The following is a 19349-nucleotide window of genomic DNA, read 5'->3' as shown; positions in this document are numbered from 1 at the left end:
TTCTACACTATATTACTAGTGAGAATGGAAATCTATCACAGATGGGAGGAATGCTTGCCTCACCAGTATTCGAACCGGCTAGAATCAGTAATCTCAACATCAAAGTTGGATTTGATGGGGACTCAATCTAAGAGGAAGACTGCCCTCTGGAACCCCCTAATAAGATGGCTGGACTCAGACGCTAAGTAAACAAAACAGGGGCCCTCCTCAATGTATGGTTAAAACGTTGCCCTATTATTATATCTCTCTGGATCTCTCTAGACTGTGAGCCACGTATATTAGTTCTTAATGAGAGTTCATAAAGTCATATGAGCTAAAGGATCATTAGAGTCCAAGTAGATCTGTTCTTTGTCTTTTCTTCGTGAGACATCAAAAGGCAACCAGCCAACATGTTTTTCGTCACAGTGGGAAATATCCCGTGACTTCTTCAGGGCTGGGAATGATACAATAGGTAATGTATAAGCAGACAATACTGCATCATGTAGACGTAGAGAGGTAATGTCCCTCTCATGGAGATTATAGTGAGTGTGAATCACCAACTAATGTGGAAACCCTAAACATATCTTCCAACCCCACGTGACAGTATGGTCGTTTCGACAGACGGCAAGTGCAAAAATGAACAACACAACATTTGTATTATGGTGATGTGTGAGGTGCCAAATTATTATATAGTGAGGACCATATAGTGAGGACCATATAGCCCGAAACAAAAAGACACAAAGTGACATTACTGTAAGGTTAATGAAAACAAAGTCTAAAATAAAAAATTGTTATGGAAGCAGTACACAATTCTACGAAGAAGGGTGGATGTATTAATTGAAAGGAGTGCTACCTATACTTCATATGTAATTATTCTTCTGAGTCTAAGATAATGAGATGCTGGAAAAACTCCTAATTAGGGCTCATTATGCTGCAAAGCATCTGGGAGAAAACATTATTATTTAATTTAATATATGCAATGATGTGCCTAAAAAGAAAGTAACAAATATTCTCACCAATTTGCCGGTGATAAATCCAACCCAGCTGGTAAGATAAAAAAAGTATAATAGTAGTGATGTTGAGTTAAGTGGGAAACATCAATGAGGATACCTGGATAAGTAGCAAGGTAAAATGGGAGTTAGAAGACTGCCTGTAAATCTAATAGCAGTGATTGTCAAAATGAACTAAGGGACATCCAATATCTGTATGGTTCTTACCTAAGTGACGGTACTTTTGTAGATAGGTTGAAAAAAGTATAAGTTCAAGGAGGCACCTGAGGAGGTAACCCAAGTATATCCATTAAATTTAACAAGACTAAATACAAAATAGTAACGTGTGTATATAACAGGAGGAGTATAGATTACCAACCACTCTAAAACCTACCAGAGTAGCGGTGATCCAATGTGGACCGTGCCGTGATATCACCGAAGCGTTGGATAGACCCCTTCGTACTCAGGGGCCAATTACGATTGCGGATTTCCCGCATCCACCGGGCCGGCGGAAGCCACCGCCAGCCCGGAGGATGCGGGAAAACCGCCGTGGAGGCTTGAAAGACCCACCGCCAAATTAGGATGGCTGGTGGGTCTTGCAATCTGTCCTCCGCTTTTCCGCCGCGGTCGCCTTCCGACCGCAGCAGAAAAGCATTAACATGGCTGGCGGTGTCTATCAGTGGTGACAAAATTAGTGATAAAACATTTACATTGATCAATTGCTATTCATAATCTCAATCATAGGTATTGATAATACATTGGAAGAGAACTGGAGAGAAAAAGTAAGAGCACCAGGGCACATATAGTTACAGCCCCGTCTTTGGGCTTCCCAGAGTCCCACATCATCCATCTTCTGGGCGGTAGTATGGTTCACACTTTGTTTGCTATGTAATATAGGATCTCGTCTTCGTTCTATTTAATCCCCCAAAAAGTAATGCATTTCGGGGTCACTGTTGAGGCCTAGTTCAACCATCCGGAGGCGCATAATCCATGCCTCTGTGCGTCTGAGTTTCAGTTCTCTGTTGCCACCTTGTGGACTTTGTTCAACATGATAGATACAGTAGAAGCACAGTCGTTTATGAAGACCTTGAAAAGGGCAAGCACTGGCATGTAGTGCCATGGGGTATCTAGCATCTTGGTTGTGTAGTGCCCTAACATGTTCTCCTATTCTGTGTTTAAGTGGTCGGATGGTGCTGCCCTCATACTGTCCCTTGCAAGCACATTCTATAATGAATACTTTGTACCTAGTGTTGCAGTTGATGTTGTGTCTTATTCTGTATTGCTTTTTGTCATAGCTAGTGAATTCTTTAGTGTCATGTTTGGCCCATCTGCATATACCACATGAGTCACATTTGTAAAAGCCTATAGTTCGCTCAGTTAGCCATGAAATTTCTCCCAAGCTCCACAAGCGTCGATTTCTGAGTGTCCTGTCTCTCCTGTAGGTGATCTGTGGTTGCGAGGTAATATGTTCATTGAGTGATCTGTCTGCTCTTAAAATGCCCCAATGTTTGGTTAAGCTTTTTCTGAGACTATAGCTCATGTCGTGTAATCTTTCACCAGTCTAACTGGTTAATTGTGTTATTGTGTGCATGTTTTGTCCCTTAATGTGTCTTCTCTTTGTATCCGTCTGATTCTGTTCTCTGTCCTCTGTTTGTGTTGTGTATCCTCTCTTAATGAATCTAGACCTCATATCCGTAAGGCATTTATAGAACTCTATTTCTTCACTACAGTTTCTTCTTGCCCGCATAAACTCCCCATAGGGGATAGCTTGAATTTGGTGTGCTGGGTGTGAGCTGCTTGCATGTAGGATGGCGGTACAAAGGGGGTGGTGATGGAAGGAGCATCTGAACCAATCAAACACTCACACCCAGTGAAAAGATCTGGGTTTGATTCTTTAGCCGGCTCTGCCACCCCAGTTCAGACATGGCTATATGCAAATCAGTCTGACCCTGTGCCTCATGGGAACAGTCCAGCCAGAACTGCCAAGCCATAACTTCCCTGGACCGGAAACAAGCTTCCGAGGACCGGTTTCTGGCATTACAGCCGTCTTCAGCCCAGCTTGCTTGAATCCAGTGTCAAAGTGAGCAAGGGACTCACAACTGAGCATACCCTGCCACACTTGTGGCGGCCAAAAGCGGTACAAAGGGGGTGGTGATGGACGGAGCATCTGAACCAATCAAACACTCACACCCAGTCAAAAGATCTGTGTTTGACCCATCATCGTTCTTTAGCCCACTCTGCCACCCCAGTTCAGACATAGCTATATGCAAATCAGTATGACCCTGTGCCTCATGGGAACAGTCCAGCCCGAACTGCCAAGCCATAACTTCCCTGGACTGGAAACAAGCTTCCGAGGACCGGTTTCTGGCATTGCAATTTTCACCCCGAGTGGGCTGGGGATGCTCAGACGTGAGTCCCAGGCTCTCCACACCACTGGAGTTAAGCAATCCAGGCTGATGAAGGCTGATAGCCAGAAACCGGTCCTTGGATGCTTGATTCCGGTCTGGGAAAGACATGGCTTGGTAGTTCGGACTGGACTGTTCCCATGAGGCACAGGGTCAGAGCTGATTCGCATATAGCCTGTGTCTAACCCAGGGTGGTGTGTAGTGCAAAAAAACGATGGATGTAGGCCCAGATCCTTGTACTGGGGTGAATGTATGACATTGTTCTACATTTTGTCCATCAACTGTGTTTTTTGCATGTAGGATGGAGCTGCATGAAATTCTCCTTGCGGTAGAGTCGACTGTGTAATTTGTCATCTTTCATGTAGAGTTCCACATCCAGAAACTTAATGTTAGACTTGCTTGATACCGGTTTATATCGGATGAAATTTAGAGAGTGACCTTTTCCCGTTATCAGGGTAATGCCTTCCAACTCTCAGGTCTACCCGCACGGGGGAATACTTTATATCTTTTCCACACCTGCTTCCAGGGCTCGATGGGTACCGACGTTTGCAGCGGCTATTGAGGTCAGAGCTGAAGAGGACAAAAAAAGATAAGGCCTCTTGTAGTTTGTTGTCTCCCTGTAGTCACAGAGGAGGTCATTCAACTGACTTTTGATGCCCACTTCTTGGTCCTGAGTACAAGAGGAAGCAGGTCTAGTCTTGCAAGACTCCTCTCAGGTTACAGACACCAGGTCCAGTTCTAGTCTGATGTTCCACAGGTTCAGAAAGTGTTTCCAGTGGGTGTCTGTAGTTTTCACATTTGTGCTTGGCAGGAGCTAGTGAGTGGGTCTGACTCACGGCCCATCCCTACCTAATGGGGTAAAAGTTCCTAGCCCAACCCTACCCACTTTTTTTAGTAGTTCTTGTTTGCCTTACTGCAGACAGGCGCAAAATGGTGTGCACCAAGGCATTTGGCCACACTAAAACCTCTGACAGATGGGGGTGTATAAGGGAAGTCAACTATGGTATTCTGCATGTCACGCCACATTTAACACTAAAATCCAGCATGAAGCAGGCATTTTACCTGCAAAAACCCAGAGATATACATCTGAAAGGACAAAAGCAGGATTTTTCAGCAACCAGACAAGGGATCCATACGAAGTGTCTTGGCATCCTATTCTTTCATTTTCAAGTATGCCTCAAACGTTATATGTGGTTCATCAGACCTGTCAAGCAGATTTTGACATTGTGGTTTGAAAAAGGATACACACAGCCCCCACATAGCATATTCTGTGGAGTTTAGAGGAGACATCTTTGCCTATTCGTGACAGCCTATTGTTTGCTCCTAGGAGGTATTTCACACCTCTTTTCCATCTATTCAAGTCTGAACACAGACTGAAAGCTGGCAGAGACATATGCTAATTAGCCTTCTGACTGTTCAGGCAGATAAAGGATAACTTTCTAAAATTTGCTTCTTCTTAATATTTGTAAATATCCACCTTCATCATTGAATTTAATTTTTAATATCTATTAAAAATCGTGGTTTGCTTATTTTTTAAGCTGGCTCAATTCCAGAGAAACAGTATTAGTATTTACTAATTTGGCTGAAAGCGGGCCAAAGGCAAGTCCTTCTGCACCCGTCCATGCCTGGACGGTGCCAGGGGCCAGGCACCCTGCCCGTCCGATTAGGGCTCTGGTATATTACTCGCCATCAAAGATTCTATCCTGTAGAACTGAAGTGGCAAAGGAGTGTCTCTATTCGATAAAGGCCGATGCGGAGGTCAAAGGATGCAGTAACTGTCATTTCTCCTTTAACATCTCACTACAGGGAGATATGAGCAAAACGGACTTAGGACCGGGAATCAGCTCTCTAGTACGCTTGCTACTAAACTGTAGGTCTCTAAGTAAGCATAAGTGGGAAATTTCGGATATATTAATTAACCAGTAACCAGCGCTGTTGATCCTGGTCTATACCTGGCTTCATGGACAGTCAGCAACTGATGTGCTGGATGCGATACCTGAGGGCTACGCCATCTGATACAGAGATGTGGTTTAGCAGTCATTTTAAACAAAATTCTCCAAGCTAAAGTTGCGAGAATAGCAATCTCTGTGTGTGAATAGTCCTTCTTTTCTATATCCCTAAACAGTTATTGGTCGATGGCAGGTTTTTTAATTTATAGACCACCGGGCCCGGCCAGATCATTTATTAATGCTTTGGTCATTCCATGCCTGCCGACCACGGCCGCAGGAGGAAGCCCAGCTGCCGTCTTGAGGGAGGAAAAACCCACAACTTGCGGTACCCGCTTCGCGGGTCCCGCTTCGCCGCTTCTGCCACAGGAGCCACAGGAGTTACAGGCACCAGCTGGGCGTGTGAGCGTGAGACAGGGCTGCGAGCGCAGGAACCGGGACTCGCTTTCCCAGGAGTCCCGGTAATCCTCCGGCCGAGTCACCTGGCCCGCTCTCCCTGACCGCCCCGCCCAGGTCATTATCCTCAAAAGACCCCGCCTTCCACTACCTGTGGGGACGCTGCTTTTACTTTTGCCCAGCTGCCGTCTTGAGGGAGGACAAACCCACAACTTGCGGTACCCGCTTCGCGGGTCCCGCTTCGCCGCTGCTGCCACAGGAGCCACAGGAGTTACAGGCACCAGCTGGGCGTGAGACAGGGCTGCGAGCGCAGGAACCGGGACTCGCTTTCCCAGGAGTCCCGGTAATCCTCCGGCCGAGTCACCTGGCCCGCTCTCCCTGACCGCCCCGCCCAGCTCATTATCCTCAAAAGACCCCGCCTTCCACTGCCTGTGGGGACGCTGCTTTTACTTTTGCCCAGCTGCCGTCTTGAGGGAGGACAAACCCACAACTTGCGGTACCCGCTTCGCGGGTCCCGCTTCGCCGCTGCTGCCACAGGAGCCACAGGAGTTACAGGCACCAGCTGGGCGTGTGAGCGTGAGACAGGGCTGCGAGCGCAGGAACCGGGACTCGCTTTCCCAGGAGTCCCGGTAATCCTCCGGCCGAGTCACCTGGCCCGCTCTCCCTGACCGCCCCGCCCAGCTCATTATCCTCAAAAGACCCCGCCTTCCACTGCCTGTGGGGACGCTGCTTTTACTTTTGCCCAGCTGCCGTCTTGAGGGAGGACAAACCCACAACTTGCGGTACCCGCTTCGCGGGTCCCGCTTCGCCGCTGCTGCCACAGGAGCCACAGGAGTTACAGGCACCAGCTGGGCGTGTGAGCGTGAGACAGGGCTGCGAGCGCAGGAACCGGGACTCGCTTTCCCAGGAGTCCCGGTAATCCTCCGGCCGAGTCACCTGGCCCGCTCTCCCTGACCGCCCCGCCCAGCTTAACCCAGACTTACGCCCATAAAAACCAGTGATCCACGCTGCGCGGGAGCGCGCGGGAGCGCCCGGGGCTAAGCCCGGGCAAAGGGCGGGCCCTCTGTGGCCCTCAGAGGCCGAAGGAGGCCGGGCAGGGCCATACCCCTAACTCTTACTTGCCAACTCTATCCTGCCCTAGGTGATGCCCTCGCCGGCACCATCCGAAACCCCATTAAGGGAGGGGGGCAGCAACACAGGGACCCTGGACAATTATTTTAAATCTGCCAAAGGAGATGGGGCCAAAGAAAACTCCTTAGAGAGACGTAGGGCGGAGCGACGGCGCTCCATTGAATCTATAAAGAGCAGATCCCTTACAGAAATTATCCCGTATCCTACCTCCCAAGAGGAAGGTACGCTCCTAAATAGCTTAAATCCCCCGACTCCTGAGGATTTCCCCCTTCTACTTCGGGAAACTCCAGGCACCCCCGGTATGGCGCCTACAAGGTCTATAGATACAACTCCCCCCACGACTTGTCCTATTTCTGTTAATTTGGTTACGCAAACTCCCGCTTCGAGCACAAATAAGAAGAGTAAGCCAAAACCAAGTGTTGTGGTAGAGGTGCATAGGCCCCCACCTAGCAAACGCTGTAGGAAGTCATTGGGGGGGCGAGGGAAAACCAAACTTTCCCATCTAGATTTTGGGAAAAAACACACAAATGTCTTTCAATGTGGGAAGGCTAATGAGCCTGTGCCAACTGTTGTCCCCTCTAAGGTCCCAAGCTCTAATACAGCGAGCATTAACAGCGACCCAATGGCCAATTTTTCTACTACAAATCCCCCGCCTATATCCATAGGGAGTATAGAACTTCTATTCCGTTCCCTTCTCCAGCTGATTAACGACAGCCTAAATAAAGTAGAGATTAGGCTCACTCTACTAGAGTCATCTCTCACTACACTAACCACCTTAGTGAGCAAGCAACCCAAAAATGTGGGACTTTGTCCCCCCGCAGGAAATCCTCCCAAGTCAGGAGCTTCTCAGGGTGCCAACATAGTCCATCCCTCGAGTGTACCCACTGCCCCCCCCTTGCAGCCTTTAATGGCTATCCCAGTCAAGGCACCGCACAATATCTTACCCAGTGGGCCCCCACAATCAACAGTCGCTGCCCCTCAAAGCTCCCAGATGGGGACTAACGACGGCCATCAAGAAGCCGGTGGAGTCCCTGCTTTTTCCCCGGGTCGGCCACCCTTAAGACCACGGAGACCAGATCTCCCGCCAGAAACTAATAGTCTAACGGTGGTACTAGCAGGTGCCCCCCATTTAAGAACAGGAGAATATGAAGATTACCAATCTTTAAAGAAAAAGGTCATTAAATGGCTAAATTGGAACCGACCCCTACCATCACATTTCAACAATGAGATCATTATGGTTAGAAGGGTCCCTTGGCTAGGGAGGTCCAGAAAAACAATAATAGGGGGATTGCATTTTGGTATCTTTCAAAGATCCCGGCACTGTCCTGCATATTTGTGAAGGTGTAAATCGATCACTGGACTCAACTATTCAGACCCTTCCAGTGGCCTTTTTCTTCCCTCCAATTCGCATGCACAATGCTCCATCGCATGATGAATGGATAAGGGTGGAACACAGGCGCAGACCTAAGGATTTTGTACAACGCCCAAATCTTCAACTGCCGGATACCCCCTATTTCCACTTCAACCGTTTTAATTGCTTGAACAGCTTGGATGGGGTTGATTGACTCTCCGCACATTATGCAGTGTCTCGGGATAACGGTTCCTGTTCATTCTACGAGCCATTTCTTTTGACTGTTGGTAATATTCCTGGATCATCGAAGGACCCAGTGACTTCGGATAATGGCACCCCAGGACTTTTGGATCTATCTGTCCACAATGCTGAGAATGCATCTGGAACACTGAATGATCCGGTGCTTGTGGTCAATGCCTCTTGTAGACTTCCTGACCCACCCGCCCCTACTGTTGGCAATGCGCCAGATCTCTTGACTGAAACGGTGTCCGAAACTACCCCCTTCAACCCTTCTGGCAAGGCAAACAATACATCTGACCATTTGAGGTTAATATGTTGGAACGTTGCGGGGCTGGCCAATAAACTGGGTGACCCGGAATGGGCAAATTACATCGAGACCGGGGACGTATGTATGTTCCAGGAAACCTGGGCCAGAGAGGATTATGGTCATCAAGGCTACTTGTCATTTTTTATTCCAGCTAGGTGGGAAGGCAAAGGTCGCCCTTCGGGGGGGCTTACGACTTGGGTTGCATCCCATCTGGGCTGTGTGGCAATTCGGCTGCCGACCAACTCCGAAGATATTCTTGCGGTCTCATTATCCTGGCCCAACCAAGTGAAACTTGTTTGTATTAACATCTATTCTAGGCCAGTGGGAGTTGCAAAGGAATCGCAGACCATAGATGAACTCTCAAACTATTTATCTGAATTACCGAGTGGTTCATTCTATGTGGTGGGAGGGGATTTTAATTCCCATTTTGAGCCACTACCCGGTCTTCTGGAGGGGTTTTCACCGGAAGAAGAGGCCAGATGGGCAGTGCCCCCAGTGGAAGCTCCCCCCCGAAGGCTTGGACCCCATTAGCATTACAAATCACAGCCCTTACCCTTAAGTTTGGAATTAGAGCTTGCAATGGGCGATTGAACTCGGATATACCCAGTAAAACCACCTACAATAAACTTGGAAGGGAATCTCGCCTGGATTATGTCCTGGTTCAAATAGTGAAGTGGCCGGCAATACAGGACTTTAGGGTGATGGAGAGGTCGGATAGTGACCACAACCCGCTCGAGCTTGATCTTATCCATCCTGGCCCCCAAGCATCCGCGATTAACGCGGAAGGGAACAAACCTGCTCTTCTCCTGGATAATACCAGGAGAAGAATTAGATGGGAGCACTTGGTTGCAAGTAAGAACAAACTCCCCTTGCTCTATGATGGGATAACTCCCATCTTGGAAATTGTGGGGGGCCTGGATTCCGATCCAAATAATAAAGATTCCCAGGCCAAACTGTACAAGGCTCATGAGGACCTTATAAATGCTGCGGCCCCTCATCTCTCCTCTAGTCTGCGAAAGCCTAGAGAGGTGCGACAAGGCAAAAATTCATGGTATAACCCAGCATGTAGAAGGGCAAAAGCAGAACTCCTCAGACTAATTAAGGAGGGGCTAGGGGGGGACAGCTTAAAACAAAGTAGGAGAGCCTACAAGAAGCTTGTTGCCCATGCTAAGGCTGAATGGGAGGAAAATCAGTGGGAAGAACTCACTAAGGCCCTAGCGATCCAAAAGCATCGTTTGTTTTGGAGGATAGTGAGCGGGGGGACAGGGAACCTACATTCGGCACTGGAGCCCAACATCGCTCCAGAGGTGTGGCAGGCACACTTTCAGTCCTTATATAGCTCCGAGCTGGGAGAATCTTCTGCAGTTACTGAGGTGGGCTGGCCGGGATATGAGGGTGAGCCTATAACGCTGGGTGAAGTCACTGCTGCCATTTCAGCCCTAGCTTCTGGAAAGGCGCCGGGACTGGATGGCTTACCTGGAGATATGTTTAAACAAGAGCCCATTGTCTGGGCGCCTTACCTTGCTGCCCTCTTTAATGGAGTCATTGGTGGCATGGAAATTCCCAGTACTTGGCTGGGGGCAGAGGTGGTCCCCATCTTTAAAAAGGGCTCGCCTCTGCTCCCAGCCAACTATAGACCCATCAGTTTAATAGACGTGGCACAGAAACTGTTTGGTAGGGTCTTGCTGAATCGGCTCCAGGACTGGATGGAGGAGGTGGGTGCCCTCAGTCCTTACCAGGCGGGATTTAGGAGAGGGGTATCCACAGTGGATCAGGTCTTTAGATTGAATCTCATCTATTGGAGGGCAGCAAAATTCGAGGGCGGCAGTTTGTACACAATTTTTGTGGACTTACGAGCCGCCTTCGATTTGGTGCCGAGGGGGAAACTTTGGAGCGTCCTGGCAGAGATGGGCGTTCCCCCGGACATCCTACTAATCCTACGGAGGCTCCATCAAAATAATTATGCCCGAGTGAGGTGTGGGCGCTCGGGGGAACTGACGGATAGATTCCCCGTTGGCCGCGGGGTAAGACAGGGTTGTGTGTTGGCACCGACCCTGTTCTGCCTCTACGTCAACGGGGTAATCGCCCACCTAAATGCCACCGACTATACTGACGCTCCCAAATTGAATGGCAGCAGGGTGCCTGCAATTATGTTTGCGGACGACACCCTGCTGTTATCCAAAACCCCAATGGGGATACAGAGGATCCTCGATTCATTTCTGGCCTTCTGCACCGACAGAGGGCTAGAAATCAACGCAGCAAAAACCAAATTCATGGTTTTGAATCCGAGTAAAAAATTGCGGCCGAATCCGCAACTGGGAGCTGTGCGACTCGAGAGAGTATCCACCTTCGAATATCTTGGTGTGACTCTTAACGAAACCATGTCTTGGGGAGCCCATCAGACTAGGGCAAACCTCAAACTTACACAAACTACTGGAGGTATCGCCCGGATGATGACCGGTTCAACATACCGCCCACTGGGGGCACTAATCAAGATATACAAGGCCCAGGCTAGGGGTGCGATCATGTATGGGGCGGAATTGTGGGGTCATACACCCTGCCGGAGTATGACACTTACGGAAAACAAGTTTATAAGACGGATAGCCGCACTTCCGCCCAGTACTCCGCTGCTCCCCCTGAGGCTGGATTTGGGCCTACGACCGTTAGCGGACGAAATAAGCCTGAGACCTATAGCTTTTTGGCGTAGGTTGTGGAGCAGTAACGATCTCGCAGAATATAGGGCGGAACTGGCCGAATTATTGAACCATCCAAAAGCGCTCCATATCCCCTGGGTCAAAAACATTCAAACTACCTGTATGGAACTAGGGCTCCCTGATTTATGGATGGACCCGGCGAATGCTGCATTAAGCATTTCTAAAAAGTCCCTGGCCAACATATACTACGAATACAAACTAACCAGGGCCCGAGCAATGCAGCCAGAAGGGTCCTTATCCTCGGAGTTTTTGCAAAGCAAGGACCTTTATAGGTTCGAGAAGGTACTGGATCCTATCTCTCCTGTTTTTGCTAGGAAGTTGTTTCTCCAATGGAGATACGGCACGCTGCCCTTTCGGTCCTTCACAAGCACTTGGTCACCTTGCTCCATCACAAAGCAGTGTCCGGCCTGTGATGCCACGGAGGAAACCGATCTACATGTGGTTTTCTTCTGCCCTGCTTACAAGGCAGCTAGAAAATATTGGCTCCTCCCATTGATAAGGAATATGGGCTTCAGGGAATATGCACCAATGTACAGGATTTTAAAATCTGATGTCTCTGCCCCAATAGTTTTCGCACTAACAAAATTTCTTATTAAGGTTTGGTATACACGTAACCGCATTTTAAAAACGTTGGGTCTTTCTTAAAAATTTTAAGATGTACAGTTCAAGTATTTTGTATACACATTCCAATGGTTTTATCTTTTACGAATCGATGTATTGTGATGTATTTGTGTATTGTTTACCTTTTATGGCCAATGGCCGAAATAAAGATTGGAATACATACTGCTTTAGTGGAGGTACTACCCCCTTATGCCATCTGGCATGTAACGTTTGTATTCTTATGGAACTTGACTCTTCATTTTGAGGATAAGCTCAGTCAAAAAGTTTTGGTATTAAGAAAAGGACTAGGGGGTATATTATCAAGGGCTTTATCTCCGCTTTTTTGGCTTTAAAAGCCAAGAAAGCGGAGATAAAATGATCTCCCTATTACCAAGCTGTCGCTAACACCAGTTAGTGACAGCTAATAGGAGATAGCGACCATCTTGGGCCCCGCTTTGCATGTCAGTGATATTTATCACTAATGACATGCAAAGTGGGCGTGCCAAGATGTTAGCAACTGGAAACAGTCGCTAACATCGCTATCTCCTATTACCAACTTTTGGAGATATTCGCGCTAAACACCTGCCCTGAGCAGTTCTTAGCCATGTTATCCAATGGGAGGTGGATAACATGGCTAAGAGCATTTGCTCGATAATGCATGAATATCGCTGACTTTTCAGCGATATTCATGCATTGCGGCCGTTTTTTATCGCATTTGCGATAAACCTTGCTAATAGCAAGGTTTATCTGCGATAAAAATCGCCGATGTGCGGCGATAATTTTTGTCTCTAAACAAGTTAGAGACAAAAATTATCGCTAGTTGTTGGTAATATGCCCCAAGAAGTGTTAGGATTGTCACAGTTAGTACACACCCCTACACACATTAGGGGACACACTCTGGATAATATCTTCTCTAATAGTACTCAGATAATAGCCTTGCCACTGTTTCTGGTAGTGTGGTCTGATCACTCTATCCTTCCTCTTCAGATCATGGAAGTTTTGAAAGATGTAGGCCTAATGAAACAGCATTTTGGGACAAAAAGTCCCATGTATGGTTGCAACTAACCCCAATGGTTTTTACAGCCAAATTGAAAACAAACTTGCCAATGCTTGATATCTGTCTGCAGATAGCCAGCAAACAAACTATTTCCTGGATTACAGAATTAGGGGACTCAGTAGCACCTTAGAAACCCTATAATAGTGCTCATCATAATCCATCAACAGGTTGGTTTTCAGAAGGATTATTAACTTTTTTAACAAAGTTTGAAAATTGGCTTGAACGTATATCGAGGAAGACCTATGTATCTGAGAACAAAATAAAATACCTAGAGGTCCCAAAAATATATCTTAAACAGATTAGGAGAACTCACAGGGAATATTATGTGCTTAGGACTGAAGCTGCAAAAAATACCCCAAAAGACATCTTTCGCATTGCTAAGGGGCTCACCTCCCTCGAATGGATTACGGCATGGATGACTTCTTCCATAGAATACTGTAACCAAGTGGCTAGTTTATTTTCAGATAACATCGAGAATATATATGCCACCTTCCCAGAAGGCAAAAACAACAGATGATGGACAGAATGCAGAACAATGTCATACATTCACCCCAGTACAGAGATCTGCGCCTAAATCCATCGGTTTTTGCTTGTTCACTTTGCCACTGGATTCAAGCTAGCCTGGCTGATGACGGCTGATTATCCAGAAACCGGTCCCAGGAGGCTGGTTTCTGGTCCAGGGAAGACATGGCTTGGCAGTTCGGGCTGGACTGTTCCCATGAGGCACAGGGTCAGACTGATTTGCATATGGCCATGTCTGAACTGGGGTGGCGAGTGAGATAAAGAATGATGATGGATTAAACCCAGATCAGTGGACTGGGGGTGAGTGTTTGATTTGCTCAAACGCTCAGTCCATCATCCCCTTTGGTATCACCTTCCCAGAAGGCAGCAAAAAGTATAAATGCTTCCCCCTAAGGGTGAACTATCTCAAGATGAGCTGTTTAAATTCCAAACTCCTACTGTGAAGGACACACTTCAGCTTCTTTCAGCAGTTAAATCTGAATCCCCACATATTTTATTCCACCTAATATGCTGCTATAACGGAAAGACGCTATTTCTCCAGTGCTCACCAATCTGCTAATTTCCACTTTCTGTTCAGGGCAAGTCCCAAGCCATTGGAAATATGCTATGGTGGTCCCCCTGGTGAATAAACCCTCACTGAACCCCTGCTCCCTGAAAACCTAAGACCGGTGTCCATATTTCCTTTCTTTGCCAAAATAGCAGAAAAATTTCTCAATCTTCAAATAACTAAATTTATAGAAGATAATCAGGTGCTTCACAAACCCCAATGGGGTTTCAGATCTCTCTATAGCACCGAATCTGCACTACTTCTAGCCTCCGAATCTTTGAAGATGGTCTCAGATGAAGGTAAGACGGCGGCCTGATCTTACTGGACCTGAGTGCTGCGTTTGACACTGTATCCCACGGCCTGCTATTGGAATGGCTGTGGGATATTTGAGTCAGAGGTAGTACTCTGGACTGGATTAACAACTTTCTGCCGGGTAGGTCTTTCCAAGTCCAACAGCAGCCTTTCACATCTGAAACCTGACCTCTACTACAAGGAGTCTGGCAGGCCTCTGCCCTGAGCCCGACTCTGTTCAATGTTCATATGCGCCCTTTAGTTGAGGAAGTTGTTAAGCATGGGGTAAAACTAGTCTCTTATGCTGATAATACTCAGCTGATTATCACTCTGGAGCAAAATGAATCTGGGGCTGCTCCTAAAATGGGAGCTTGTCTAATTGATTTGGCCAACTGGATAAAATTCAACTGAAGGCAAAACCGACTTGTTGGTGGTTGTCAAGCAACCTTCGATATGGTCACACATCTGGCGGCCGTCTGAATTTGGTTTGATTCCGATCCCCAAATCCATGATCAAAACCTCTTACGAGTGTGGATTGATAACACACTTTCGTTCGAGGGACAGATATCTAGTGTGGCCGGCATGTGCTTTGGACATCTGCGAATGCTACACAAAGTTTTGGACCTGTTACCTCCAGCAGCTAAAAAAATCATTATCCATGCAGTGATCATCTCCCGCCTGGACTACTGCAATGTTCTATACTTAGGGGTCAACAAAGGCAAAATGAGAATGCTGCAGAGAGTCCAGAATGCTGCAGTGTGGTTACTAATAAACATCCGCAGGTGAGCCCCAATGGGACAGAACTGCACCGGTTCCCTGTAGAAGACAGAGTGAGTTTTAAAGCTCTAGTTATTTTTGCCACAGAATCTTTAATGAAAAAAGGCCCTATCTATCTAGCCCCTTTATTCACCCTGTATAGAACCTCAGGTCAATGGGTACTGCCAGGCTGTCCATTCCTAAAACACTGAAAGCCCGGTTGGGTCCGAGTTAATTTGTTTTTATAGTAGCAAAATTATGGAACCAACTGCCACTAGACCTTAGGATGCAACCTTCAGAAGTGCTGTTCCGCAAGAATTTAAAACCTGTTTTTCAGGGCATCACAGACCGATTGGTGTTGAGGCAGTGGATGGGGGTTCCCACTTCTGATATGGAGGAAGAATTCGTAGCACGGGGACACTCCGTTGGAGTAACCAGGTGCTCTATATACTGCTCATCTACTCTAATCTAATCTGTGCTCTAGTTTTCTATATAGCATAGTTAGGCCTGCCACAGTGAAAATAGCTTTTAGGGTCTTATCACTGTAAGGACTTGTTAACATTAACTTTCTAGATGTCCCACTTAGAAATACCATGCAGCCTACAGTGTCGGCTACAATACTTACATAGGGGTGACTTGGTAATATTTTAAACAGAAGTTGTTATCTATTTACAGGGTTTGCTGTACAAGTTAAGCTTGAAGCCATGTTTGCATTGCCTCTATAGTGAATAGCACAATTGGTGCTGCAGTTGATAAGTGGCATTTACCTTCTAGGCCTTATGTGCACATGTTACACCATATACTAGGGTACTTTCAGGCACACTAAATAAGCCAAACAGGAATAAATCAATGTAACCATAGGTAAATGGGGTGCACCGACACCATAACTCTGGTTATTAGGGGTAAAGTGCAAATAGTTCTAAAGCCAGTAAAAATATAAGGGTCCAGCAAAAGGCAAAAGATCCTGGAGGACCACCCAGAAAAGGCAGATTTCCTTCTACTAACAACAATTTCAGTGCTGTCATCATAGGCCATGAGCAACAGACCATGAGAGTGTATGAGATTCTCTAAAGTTTCCACATATAAGTAAAATGGAGTGGGACTTAGTGTTGGTCCCTGAGGCAAAGCACAGACCAAGACTTTAAAGGAATAAGACTCATTGTGAAGAATGCTAGCATCTTGTTCTTCCAGGTCCAGTCTATCTAATAAGTCCATGTTATTTTTAAACTTAATTTTTACTATTGTAATTTCAGAGGTTGTGTCTTTCATAAAAGTAGAAGTAGTGCTAAGATGGTTTTGAGGGAAACAATCAATATGTTTAAAAAGTGAATCCAGAAATGAATCACCGACATTTGGCAAATTGATAGTGACAGAAGAAACACAAAGTATAGGTAATAAATTAAGCTCAATATAACAGTGGTGTACACAAAATATGATCATCAAAGGTGAATTATTAGTTTTACATTTACAATTTTCCTTATTTTGTATATTTGCACGTTTGTCACTGAGTCCATTTTTAGGTCTCGCAGACCTAGTGTGGCAGCATGCATTAGCTGCTCAATCTGCGAGGCATATTGTAGTAGGGTAATGTTTTAGAAGTGGAGTTGAATCCCCACTCATCTTTCTTATTGGCTGGTGTCATCAATTATGGTAAACGGTGGCTTCCGATTGACAATGAGGCTTCTTTGTTACCGCCCTGTCTCATTTTGGGACCGCCCATCTGGACTGGATCATTTACTTGCGGCGGTACACGGACTCCTTCAATTAATCAGTGAGCACTTTTTTTTCTTCATTTGGCCGCAAAATGCTTGTGTTGTATTGATTCCTGGCTAAGGAAGTGCAGACTCCGTGATCTGTGGGTGAAGAAATGTGGATGGAAGAGCAAGGGCAATGGATTCAAGACGAAGGCAGGCTTTGGGGGTCAGGGTAGGTGGGGGTGGGTTATGTGAGACCTTTCTTCTCAAGTGTTATTGGTGATGTTTACTCCCTGGGTCAGGGTGTCGCTAGGCTCACTGCCGCCTCCCCACGGTAGGAGGCCATGTTTCAGCGGCTCAGCGGACAGGCATCCTCTGTACCCGAGTACGCATTCCATTTCCACTTCTAGGTCACGCCCGTGTCCATTACAGGCATAAATTTCAGTTGTACGTGCACGCCGAGGTAGTTTGTTATTTCCCCCAAACTGCTTTCACGTTGCTGGGCATCTTCTTCTTGTATTGTTTCAGTTAGTTTTTTCCCCAAGCTGCTTTCACGTCGCTGTGCATCTTCGTGTTGTATTGATTCCTAGTCAAGGAAGCACCGACTGTCCACCTATTTCCCCAATAATGAGCCACGGACAGGTTAGTACCTTCGGGGCAATATGCTAAGTGTCCACTGGGATGGGGCAAGCCTAGCGTCCGTGTTCTGAAGGTGAAGAAATGCGGATTGAAGAGCGAGGGCAATGGACTCTAGACGAAAGCAGGCTTTGGGGGTGATGAAGCAAGGATTCGCACGTAATGCGACTTGCTTGTATTCAGTCTTCTCGACATAACGTTTATGTACTAAACAACATGTTTATCCCATTAATATTGCATTACATGACATCTAAGTGAAGCTTGCATATGTCCTTTTACTAACGATAATCCGCTTGCATTAATATGGCCGCTGTTACGCGGGATTTCTTACTGCGCATGCGTCTGTCACACTCACGTGACATGACGTACTTTATGCTTTGGAGGGAATCTTTTGCTTCTGCGCACTAGAACTAAGATGGCTGCTCTGTGTTACAGCATGCATGAAGCTTGCACTGCTGCTTTTGCTAAGCTGTTCATTCTGCTTAACTCTAACGCAATAGTTAAAAATAAAGTAATGGGAATAGAGTAGGGATAAGTGGTATACAGTGCATTCATTTATTCTGTGTTCTAAAACTTTTTCTTTCTATTTTTTTCTTGTAACGATAATCTTGGGCCTGGGAGGTGCTATTACTCCATCTTGAAAACCCACACTGCGCATGTCAAACTCCAGAAGGAGATTAAGTCATTCGTCATTGAATCACAGCCAAGCTTACAGTACACTAGAAGATGCGCCTGGGAACCCGACCTACTGACCACAAGCGGAAGGAAATATTGTTAACATTGTATTTCTATAAAAACATCCATTGTTGGTTGGAATAAAGATGCATGGGAAAATAAAATTTGATGTGCAGGAACGTTAATAGAATATTCAAAAGTAAAAGTTTCATTTTAGTATGGTGTGATGACCTCTCCCCGTCTCTTGTCCAATCAAAATTGGGGATCCTTACACTTGCAACATTGGGGGGTGGTACACTGACCTGGAAAATAGTATAACTAGGGTAGGCTTAGCTAGTTAATTTGTCCGACTTGTCTGAATAGCTGACCTGTCACTGACCCAACGCACTCAATAGGTGATCGGGAGCAGAGGTGCTGACGGAGCACTCTGTCAGAAGGTTCGAAACCCAGATTGGGGTTTGAGAGCTGAAGTGCTGGCGAAGCACTTTGTCGGAGAGATCGATAACTCTTACCGAGTTCTGGCTGTTAGCTGCAGAGAGGGAGTAAAGCAGGCGTTGCAACTTTAACTGCGGGTGCCGGTCTTAGCCTGTGGTGGTCCTGTCCTGATTCAATTGGCTTTACCTGTCCTGTTCCTGATCTGCACCTGCTTGCCTTTATGGTGCCTGCACTTTCGGGGTTCTGTCCTTTAAACTGACCCGTAGCCAAGATTAGTTCTTCACACCATATTAGGTAAATATTCAATGTGGGTATGTCATTGTACTGTTTCCTTCTCTCTTCCCACCCTAATGTCAAATGCGAAAAGTTTGCTTTATAAAATCTCTGCATATTTTCATTCTAATCATTATTCTCTTGATTGAAAAATTTCTGAGATTTAATATTTGGATTAAGATTTTTAAGAAATTTAGTTAAAGAGTTTAAACCTTTCCCGTGTTTGTGGTTATTATATGAGTGCAAATGTTATATTTCTACCAATTATGCTAACACCCTGATCCATTAGGTTTTCAGGTACCGATGATTAGGATTGGTAAGTCCAATGGTATAGGTCCTGAATGGTTAAACAAATTTGATATGAGTGTAGGTTTTACCTGTTCAATTGTATATATATTTTATGGG

The sequence above is a fragment of the Lissotriton helveticus genome, chromosome 5_1 (assembly GCF_964261635.1).
Source record: "Lissotriton helveticus chromosome 5_1, aLisHel1.1, whole genome shotgun sequence".
Lineage (NCBI taxonomy): Eukaryota > Metazoa > Chordata > Amphibia > Caudata > Salamandridae > Lissotriton > Lissotriton helveticus.
The sequence above is the reverse complement of the archived record's forward strand: the minus strand, read 5'-3'. Positions refer to the sequence as shown.